The 10,173-nt window shown below is 29.6% G+C and overlaps 1 non-coding gene across 1 annotated transcript; it reads right to left on the reverse strand.

Moving 5' to 3' along the window:
• Nucleotides 1-728: 728 nt before the first annotated feature.
• LOC112416152 (U2 spliceosomal RNA) lies at nucleotides 729-924 on the reverse strand. Its single transcript, XR_003006465.1, has one exon. It is a non-coding gene; the product is annotated as a U2 spliceosomal RNA (small nuclear RNA).
• Between the last annotated feature and the right edge of the window lie 9,249 nt (nucleotides 925-10,173).

Raw genomic sequence — 10,173 nt, forward strand, 5'->3', positions numbered from 1 at the left:
ATGGAATTGAATTGATTAAATGGTTCTCATCTAACACTTTAGAGTTCGGTTTCAAGGTACTTTAAAGGTGCTTTAACAACTAAGAGGAATATTTACTTATAAAAACAACCTTATATCTTTTATAATGTGATCCAAGTATATCAATCTGGACCCAATAATTCACGTTGTGTGTGATGTCTTTAGTAACAATTTTTAGTTCTATAAATTATAATTTTTTAGGTTTGGATCTTACAGAAAAATTTATTCAACTTTTGTCTCGATTTTTTAAAATTTTACAAAATAAATGCTATTTTAAGTCTTGGATTTAGTCTCTATAACAAAAAACAAAATATTCAAAAAATTAACCAATACATGAAAATTAACTAAGAGCAGCAACATTTGATAAAAATTGACGATAGCTATTTAAAAAAGTTAGATAAAATGTGATTCAAAAAGCAAATTTTATCCATAAATGACTATTTACAAAATAGATTAATAATGTCTTTTTCCATGTATACAAGTAGGTTATGTTTAATTATGAGACTGGAAGTACCAAACCAATACAAATAATCTATTAATCATTATAATTTTTTTACTTTCTTATATATGTTAATTTTTGTTTGGGGTAGCTAACTATTTATTTATTTTTGGTACAAAGCTCACTGTTTATTATTTGGGATAGCTGAATATAAAAATATTATCTAATTCAAATTTTTTTTTCGGGTAGGCAAGGCTACTCCTTCACAATGAAAGGACACATCCCAATATGCAATAATGCAACACATATGCGAAACCACCTGAGAAGCCCAATAGCAAGCTATTGTGTTGACCCCGCCCTCTCAAAAAGTAATTTAATATTTTGTGATTCATTGAGCCACATATAAGATATTAAACTGATAAGAATAGATGCTATACATGATCTTAGTCAAAAGACCAAGAAATAAATTGTTGAGCTTAAATTATATATTTGACTTATATATAAGGCACATTTGGATTGGTTAATTTTTCATATTAATCAAAACAACTTATACAAATAAATATGTCTTTATGTTTTATTTATAAGCTTATGAAAAATGAAAATACATGTTATAAAATACAATTTTCGTTAGTGAAAACATTATGACTTAACATAAATTAATATAAGGTTTATTTATTTAAGGCTTAAATATGTTTTTGGTCCCTATAAATATACCAACTTTTCGTTTTAATTCCTCTAAAATTTTCCTTAAAATTATAGTCCCTATAAAATTTTGAGTCACTACTTTAGGTCCCAATTACAAAGTAAATTTTAGTATTTTTTTTAATGAAATTGTACATAAATGTGTAGATCATTGTAAAAACATTTCCAACAAATAAAATTAGAATTTTTTAAGTAAACATAAATTATATATGAATTTTTAACCATAAATAATATAAAAATTCATATTAAATTCATGTTTGGTTAAAAAAATTCTAATTTTTTTTGGGAGAGATTCTTATAATATTATGAATTTTTCTGGAAAATTTGATTCAAAAATATGAATTCTACATATGAGTTTACTTTAAAAGAGGGACCAAAAGTGAAGATGGAAAAATTTTTAGGGACTAAAAGTTGAAGAAAATTTTTAGAGGGACTAAAACAAAAAGTTGGTATATTTATAGGGACCAATAACATATTTAACCCTTTATTTAAATAAGGGTTTTTTATATGCCTCAAAATAAGTCTATCCAAAAGAACACATAAGTTTATATAGTATGACTTGTTGGGAACATAACAGAAGTCTTATGTTAATCTTCTCTCAAAAAAAAAAAAAATCATATGTTAATCTAAAACGTGGATTTCTAAGAATAAAGGAGTGAGAAAACTTATCCATGTGTGATTGAAAACGGTATTTCTGAAGACATATTTTATAACAAAATTTTGCAGAAAAATTTGTGGTTGGCCTAACACAACCCCACAAAACCGACTTTTGAGGTGATGATTGCCCAAACTTATAAACACATTGTGAGACCATCACCTATTCGACGTGTGACTCTTAACAACCCCTCTTGCGTTCAGGACTAGACATCTGGAACAAGGACATAAATGGTAAGTGGTCCGATAATGGAAACCTGATAGCATGTAACCCAACAGATCTTGGAGGAGGCTCTAATACCATATTATAAAAATCTCTTTAAAAAAATATAATTTTTTAACAAGAAATAAATTTAATATTAATTTTTATATTTTCGACGGTTAAAACTTTATATTTAATTTATGTTTTGTTAAAAATTTTAATTTTTTCCGGAAAATTTTTTACAATATTCTACACATTTCTGCACGATTTCATTCAAAAATACAAAAAATAACTTAAAAATAAGGACCAAAAATGTGATTGAAAATTTTATAAAGGCTAAAATAAAAAGTTGCCATATTTATAACGACCAAAAATATATTTAACCCTATTTTTGTAAACCAGACATACCCTATTTTACCCGTAACTTACTGGACCATATCAACATGCTTCCTCACAAATCCTTTGGAGGCAACATGAGTCTCAAGATTAATATATGTATGACCTCTTTGACACGATTTATTGGAACCTCCTTAACAAAGTGATTCATTGTTTTTGTTTAAGTTGTAATTTGATTAAGGGTACTTTATCTAACTTAAGAGATCTTAAGCAATTATTTAATGATTATGCAAGTGTTTCTAATCGTCAAGAAACATAGGCCACAAAATTAAAGAACACATGTAAATCTTTTCCTACAATTTGTTCTCATCACCCACTTGCATGTTAACATGTCACTATAATGTGCAATGGCTTGATTATAATGAATCAAATGCCATAAACAACACTATCATATAAACTACAGGTTATGTATAATCTAAAGCAATATCACGTAGATTTTGAACAAGACATGAGATTTAATTTATCTGTAATACTTTTTATTATTGTAGACTTAATAGACATTCATTCATTCTTGTGTAGGATTGACATGCAATACAGAAAATACTGAAACAACACATAGATCGTTGAAATGATCCGTGGTCGCTGCTTCTGCATTCGTATCCCTGTCGTCACTGCCTCCACTCCCTCGTATGCCACCATCTCTCGATTTGTACAAGTTACAAAAGTTGAAGAAAACCATATAACTTGTAATTTGGTTATGCACTAGATATATGAAAATGGCAAGTACATAATGTACTCAAAATGATTCTGTTAAATGCGACAATGTATTATGAGCATCTAAAAATCCAAAATAGAACAATGATTGTTTGGAAGATTTGGTAGATTTTTTAGGGGAAAGCCTTAGGATTGGAGTGATTGAATGGTTCAAAGTTCTAAAGACATATAAAACAACTGGAAATATGAGCAGGAGGAAGTAACACCCTTGACAAAATTATGTCTTTTCCCATTCAAATTCGTTAAAAAGTACTTATAATTGTTTGATTTAGAAATGGATGATAAATAAGCAGGGATGGTTGGACTTGTTGTTGAGCTAGGTTTTTTCTCTCGGTTTCTTTTAAATCTAGAATTTTTTTCCTTTTTTAGTATGAAGTAGAAGAAGATAAATCAAGAACGTGAAGGTTTTGCGTAAAAAAAAAAGTAAGAAGGGAATGTAGTGGAACCTATCTACAACTTTGAATCCAATACATCGCAAACATCAATATTAGTCGCATAGCCAAAAACAAGCTTACCTTTATTAGTGGTGGATTGAACATATTTTATATGAAGGGATGATAAAGAAAAACAATCCTGAGTATGGAATTTAAGAAACATTGATTTGGAATTCAATCTACTTGCTTCATCGAAATTCAAGAACATAATATTTTTAACTGGTTTTATTTTTCTCTTTTTTCTTAATCAGTATGAGAATGATTGATGAAAGTCTGTTCCTTAAGCCTGTCTGCATTTCCGGTTTGTCGGTTGAACATCAAAATTCATAGTAGATTAAGACATTTCCAATCATCTGTGTGCAATATCGAAAGATGCATGTAAATAAGTTTGATTGTGTGATTTTATGACTATAGAAGAGTGCTTGATCTACCAACTTTTTCCTCATTGTGCTATATGTTCTTAACCTTTACCAATTACAATGCAACTATATAAGTGATAGAACATTTGTCGTGGATCAGGAAGTTAACATTACAATGGACTGGGGCATTTTCAGTAATTGGTATAAAAAATGGACCGTTAGAACCTCAGATTGGAATAACTGCATTTAATTTAAAAATTATTGGATTGCATCTTTGCATAGAATAATGGGAAATTCTATTTGAATGGTGATGTATTGGATGCTTCAAGGATAGGCCAGGACATTGAATAACACATGTGAGTCTTCTCCTGTAATTTGTTCTTACCATCCACTTGCATATTATAGTTATAATGAGAACATGTCACTGTTATTATGTGCAGAAAATAACTACATATAATATGCATAATGTATTTACGATGATTCTGTTGCATCCAAATAAACAGTCACCATCTCCTATTCCTTAACATTAGACTTTTCTATTCTCAACTTTTTTCCTCAATTTCTCTTTCTCTATCACAATCTATTTTAACTGAATTGCCGCTAAAATACTTTGATTTGTTTGAGTTATTGGATTTATTTGAAACATTGAATTCCTTTAGCACTGTCTGATGGAGTGATTGACTGGTTCAAAGATTAAAAGAATAAGCAAAATGAAGAACATGAGTAGAGGTAAAACAAGACATATGAAATAGTTAGTTTTATTTCAATAGTCCCACATCGAAAGTTCTTAAACAACCAAGATGAATGTTTACCTATAAAACACCCTTAGGTTAAATCAGGAGCTTCGTAGGTGACTAAAAGGGTTTGTGAAAACTGAGTAACCAAGGATTTATCTGAGTTGTAATCTTTGTAAGGAAATCTATAGTGTAGTGTGATTATGGTGGATTAAGTCCTCATTGGAGTTGTAATCTTTGTTAATGTGATTGATTTTGTACATTTTCTTTTATATGGTTTCTTCCTCTTACGAAGCCCAAATTAGTAACGTTTGTTAAGCATTTTATTTAGATTCTCAGTTTCTGGTTCTGAGATATCAGAGATTTTAGTTTCTTCTACTTCTCAACCTTCTGTCTCAGACATTGCCAATATGTATCTGCTTATGCGTAGAAACCGTTCGGAAGCTTAGAATAACTTCACATGGATTGACGAGATTCAGTACTCATCTGATTTACTAAATGGATGGCTTGCACACATGACACAGTACTAATCTGATTTGAGGACCCTATTTTTATAGTGATGTGACAATGATTTAGCATTGGTCATATTTATAGCTATGCAAATGCATATTATACTCAGTTGCGGAATAATATTTTCAGGCCAAAAGAACCAAGGAAAGGAAGCCTAGTGCTGATTGAGTCATGAAATCTTAGAAATACAAAAAGTCAAGTGAACTTCAAATTCCAAATACTTTCATAGAAAGCTTTTCAGTTGTAATCAAGCAACCTGTTGTATGATGGGAAGGGTCTCCCATGAAAATCATGTTTTTTCCGGACTTCTTTCATACAAGATATACGAGCTCTGATTATGTTAGGGTTCTGGAAGCTAGCTAGCTAGCTTGACACAAAAACATTGACATGTGACTACACTTGGCTAAATTGTTCATCATTTGCATTTCTTCATATGGTCATATTTCTTCATTTATTTTAGCATTTACATCCCAAAAATAGCAATTCCAATCTCAGGAATTGATCAATCTCAGCAGCAAGGATAAATGATAGATTGACTTGGATCATACAGTAATGAGAACATGTCCTTGTATTGTGCTGAAAATAAGGTAACCTTATATCATCTGGCAACTAGAAAAGAATGAATGGTGAAATTGGTTGATTAAAGTGAATCGAATACCATAGGCATAAACAAACATTACCATAAACTAAAGTGAATCCACTTGCATGTTATAGTTATAATGAGAACATGTAACTGTTATTATGTGCTGAAAATAACTACATATAATATGCATACCACAATCTATTTTAACTGAATTGCTGCTAAAAGACTTTGATTTGGTTGAGTAATTGGATTTATTTGAAACATTGGATTTCTTTCCCAATGGGTGATTGGAGTGATTGAATTTGAATGGTTCAAAGTTGTAAAGAATAAGCAGGAGGAAGAACAAGACATGTAGTAAAATAGTTAATTTGGTTTCAATAGCTAGTTTGTGTTGTCCATTATAACTGATTAAGCAGTTCATTAGTTAAAAACTATTAACTATTTTTGTTTTAAGAAAAGAAGTTCTTAACTTATTTTTTTTCAAGTCCCTGATGCCTTAGAAGTCAATTTACCAAAATAACCAAGTCTAATTTTTTTATAGGTGTAATAGCAACCATTTTTTAAATTTTTTGGGACAACATTGTCCTCTTTTTTATTGATAAAAAACAATAGAGATAGAAAAAGGAAGAGAGAGAATAAGAATATAATGTAAGTATGAGGGAAATGGTTGTTAAAAGTTGTATCAAAATAATTGTATAAATATCATTACTTAATTGGTAAACATGAACAGTGAGATTTTTATTCATTTTTTAAGTTGATTTTCTAAAGAGCAATGATATTTATACATCCAGTGAATGACAACTTAGTTGACAACCTTGTTTTTCTCTCTTCTTATTGATTAAAAACAATGGAGAGAGAAAAAGTAAGAGAGAGAATAACATCATGTGAGTATGAGAGAGAAAGTTGTTCAAAAATTGAAATTGTCACAAAATAGATGTACAAATATTATTTCTCTTTTCTAAAGTACAGACCAACTATGTTAATATATGTTTACCTTTTTTTTTGTTTGACAAGTAATATATGTTTACCTATAATTTATTTTTTAATTCAAATTTTGTAACAAGAATTCTTCGAAAATAAAATAATCCTAATTTATTTTTTAAATTTCAACCTTGTGTAATAAGAAGATTTACAAAAGAAGATTCTCCAGAAATAAAATAGCTAGATTTACACAAGAAGATTCACTAGAAATAAAATAGCCCCTAACCCCATCTCCATTTGAGCTGACATGACGCGCTGAGTCATTATTTTCTGATTATGTAGTATGCTGACTGTATATTGTTGATTCTTTTAGCTATATTTTAATTCCATTTAACCCTTTCACAATTAAATCAATTAAAAAAATTATATAAAATCAATTTTCTTCTCCTCTTCTTCTACACAACAATAACAACACAACAATACTTTCTTCTCTTCTATTCTTCTACATAGGAAGAACAACAACAACAAATCAACACAATTCTCTTCAAGAAACACCCTTGAAGAAAAAAATTCATCCTTTTTCAACTCTTCAAATCCCTCACAACCCTTGTCAAATTCGCCTAATAGAATTTCCCAAAACCGGAAAACTGTGCACCATATCTTTCTATGCGCTTCTTCGGAATTCTAGAAAATAATATTCTTAACTGGTTTTATTTTGATCTTTTTCCTTAATCAGTCCGACAATGATTGATGAAAACTTGTTCATTAAGCTTGTTAAATGTCTTGTATTTCCGGTTTGTCCATTGAACATGAAAATTCTAATTAGGTTAAGAGATTTCTAACTATCTGTGTAATATCGAAAGGTACATGTAAATAAGTTTGATTATGATTTTAGGACTGTAGAAATCTAACAGAGGTGTTAAAAAGAACAATAGTAATTCAGGAACAGAATACTACATATGTGCAACTTTCTTCTATTAGTGCTAAAAACTCTTAATAACTCAAACTGTATATCCTGTAAAATTGTTCATAGAACAAGTTCTCAAAGCATTTAGTTTACATCCAAATGAGCTTGCGAAGATTGGAAGAATGAAAGAAGAAATATATTGGTTGAAGATCTGTGATTTCTAGAAAATTAAATTTTTGTGACAATTAATAAAAAATATCGAAGAAATTAATTTGACAAAAGTAGTATATTAGGTTGTTTTAGGGAGGTAGTTTGATTCAAACAATAAAATGGGTCAATTTAGAATTACTCTTAAACCTGTCCACCTAATATTAAAGGTTAAAATAACTTTTTGTATGATACCCAAAAAGAGTTGGTTGTGTATGCTAAATGTCACCTTTTTAGATATATTGAACATGTTTTATACTAAGAATTATAAATGTGAAGGCAATCTAGAATAAACCTTATGTTCTATACTTCTATGATATTAAAAGACACGACAGTGGATGCAATGCAGTTATGCCACATAGTTCTAAAGATTACCATATACAAATTCTCAACACCAAGATGTATAGAACAACTAGAAACATGATAGTCCCACATCGAAGGTTCTCTAAGAACCAAGAGAAAGATATACCTATAAAATATTCTTGTATACAAGCTGTCAAAGTAACTGTTAGGACTCAATAGCTCACATTTGTTTTCCTCTTAATTGATTAAACGGTTCACTTATATTTTTTGGTTTATTAGTTTTTGTGAAGATATAAATGGGCTAAAATTAATGTTATTAATTAACTGTTTAGCCCATAATTTTCTCAAAAATGAATACACCGAAATAATTATAGTTCTTAGACCATCCACAACAGAGCACCCTAAATTAGGTGTTTACATTTATTTCATATGTTCACATCACTTATGTTACGGTAATAATTAATAAGCACCACTTTTCTCCAACCCAACACCTTAAAATAAATTACTAAATTGGTCATACAAATAATTTTATATCATTATATTTTATCATTTATTTATTTTATTAAGATTTATTTAATGAGACCCATGAAAAATGAAGAAAGAGAGGGTGCTTCCATAGCCACTCTTCTCCATAGCCACCCATATATTATTCTCCACAATAAGGGTGCCTATTTAATACGGTGTTAAATAGGTGAAGCACACACCATTGTGGACGATCTTAGAACCTTTGAACCTTGCTTTCTATGTAAATGAATACATTATAGGAACTTCATTGAATAGTTCATTAAATAATTGATTTGTTAAATTTGGTTAACAAACTGAATAAATAGGGAATTCAGCTCCTTAATTTTTGTTTTTATTTAGCTTAGGTTTTTTTTTTAAGCATAAATAAAATATATTTAAAAAAGTACAAACAACTGGAGGGGACGTCAACTTGACCCAGTGAGAAAAAACAAATGTGTGATAACAACCCTTAAAGGGTAACACAGTAAATGAAAAACTACAAACTTTAGGACCAACCTTAGAGGGTAATTAATAAAAACGAGGAACTAAAATATGAAGTGAACAAGCACAATCACCACGGCACAATCCAGGGAATCCAACTCGGGGAGTGAAACCAAATTGCAAAAGAAGGTGGTGAACGAGCCTTTCTCACGATAACAGTGGAAGGCGTGTTCCTCGTATCAAAAAATGAACGAACCTAGAACGAATTCGACGAACTCGAACTTTTTTTTTGATGGAAGTGAACCCGATCGCCAACACGATAACGAATCCATAACCAATAACTCACTGTGATCGACGACATCGAGCTTACAACGCCATTTCTGGCAAAATCATCTAAATCCTCTGACAAGTGAACCATGCTCGATACAAACACAAACCACATGTTCATTAACTAATTGTGATGAACATGAGTTATATAATTTGATTTGTTTGGTTCATGAACTAACCCGATTATGTATAAAACTTAAATCTTTTAAAAAACAAGTTAAATACTTTAACTTTTATTTAATTTATTAAATTAAACATTTAAAAAGTATATTAAACTATATTATTTGTATGATAATTTTAATTTATCTTTTTCTTTATAGATATAATTTTAAAGATATATTTTTTTTTTTATTTTGTTGTTATAAAATAAAATTGACTTTTAAATATATGATTCTAGTAAACGAGTTGAACCTAACGAACTTGTTTATGAACCGAATTCAAGCTAAAATAAAAGGTTCATATCTAACTCTAGTCGAAATTCGAGCTAGCACATTTCTTAATGAGTCAAGTAAAGATTACGTGGGTTTGACTCTACTCATTTGCAGCCCTACCCACAACATAAATAGAATTCATTAATTCAATACATTGCATACTATGAAATACAAACACTTCTTGGATTATGCAATAATAACATCGAACATATGCGTCGGTGTCCAACACCGACACATATAATTACATTAAATTAAGTGTTTTCTTAAAATTATTATCGTTGTCGGTGCAGTGGTGTACATATTTATATCTATGCTTCATAGATTGCAGAGACAATATTAGTTTGCATATCCAAAAAATAACTCACCGTTATGAGTGGTTGATATGAT

The sequence above is a fragment of the Medicago truncatula genome, chromosome 6 (assembly GCF_003473485.1).
Source record: "Medicago truncatula cultivar Jemalong A17 chromosome 6, MtrunA17r5.0-ANR, whole genome shotgun sequence".
Lineage (NCBI taxonomy): Eukaryota > Viridiplantae > Streptophyta > Magnoliopsida > Fabales > Fabaceae > Medicago > Medicago truncatula.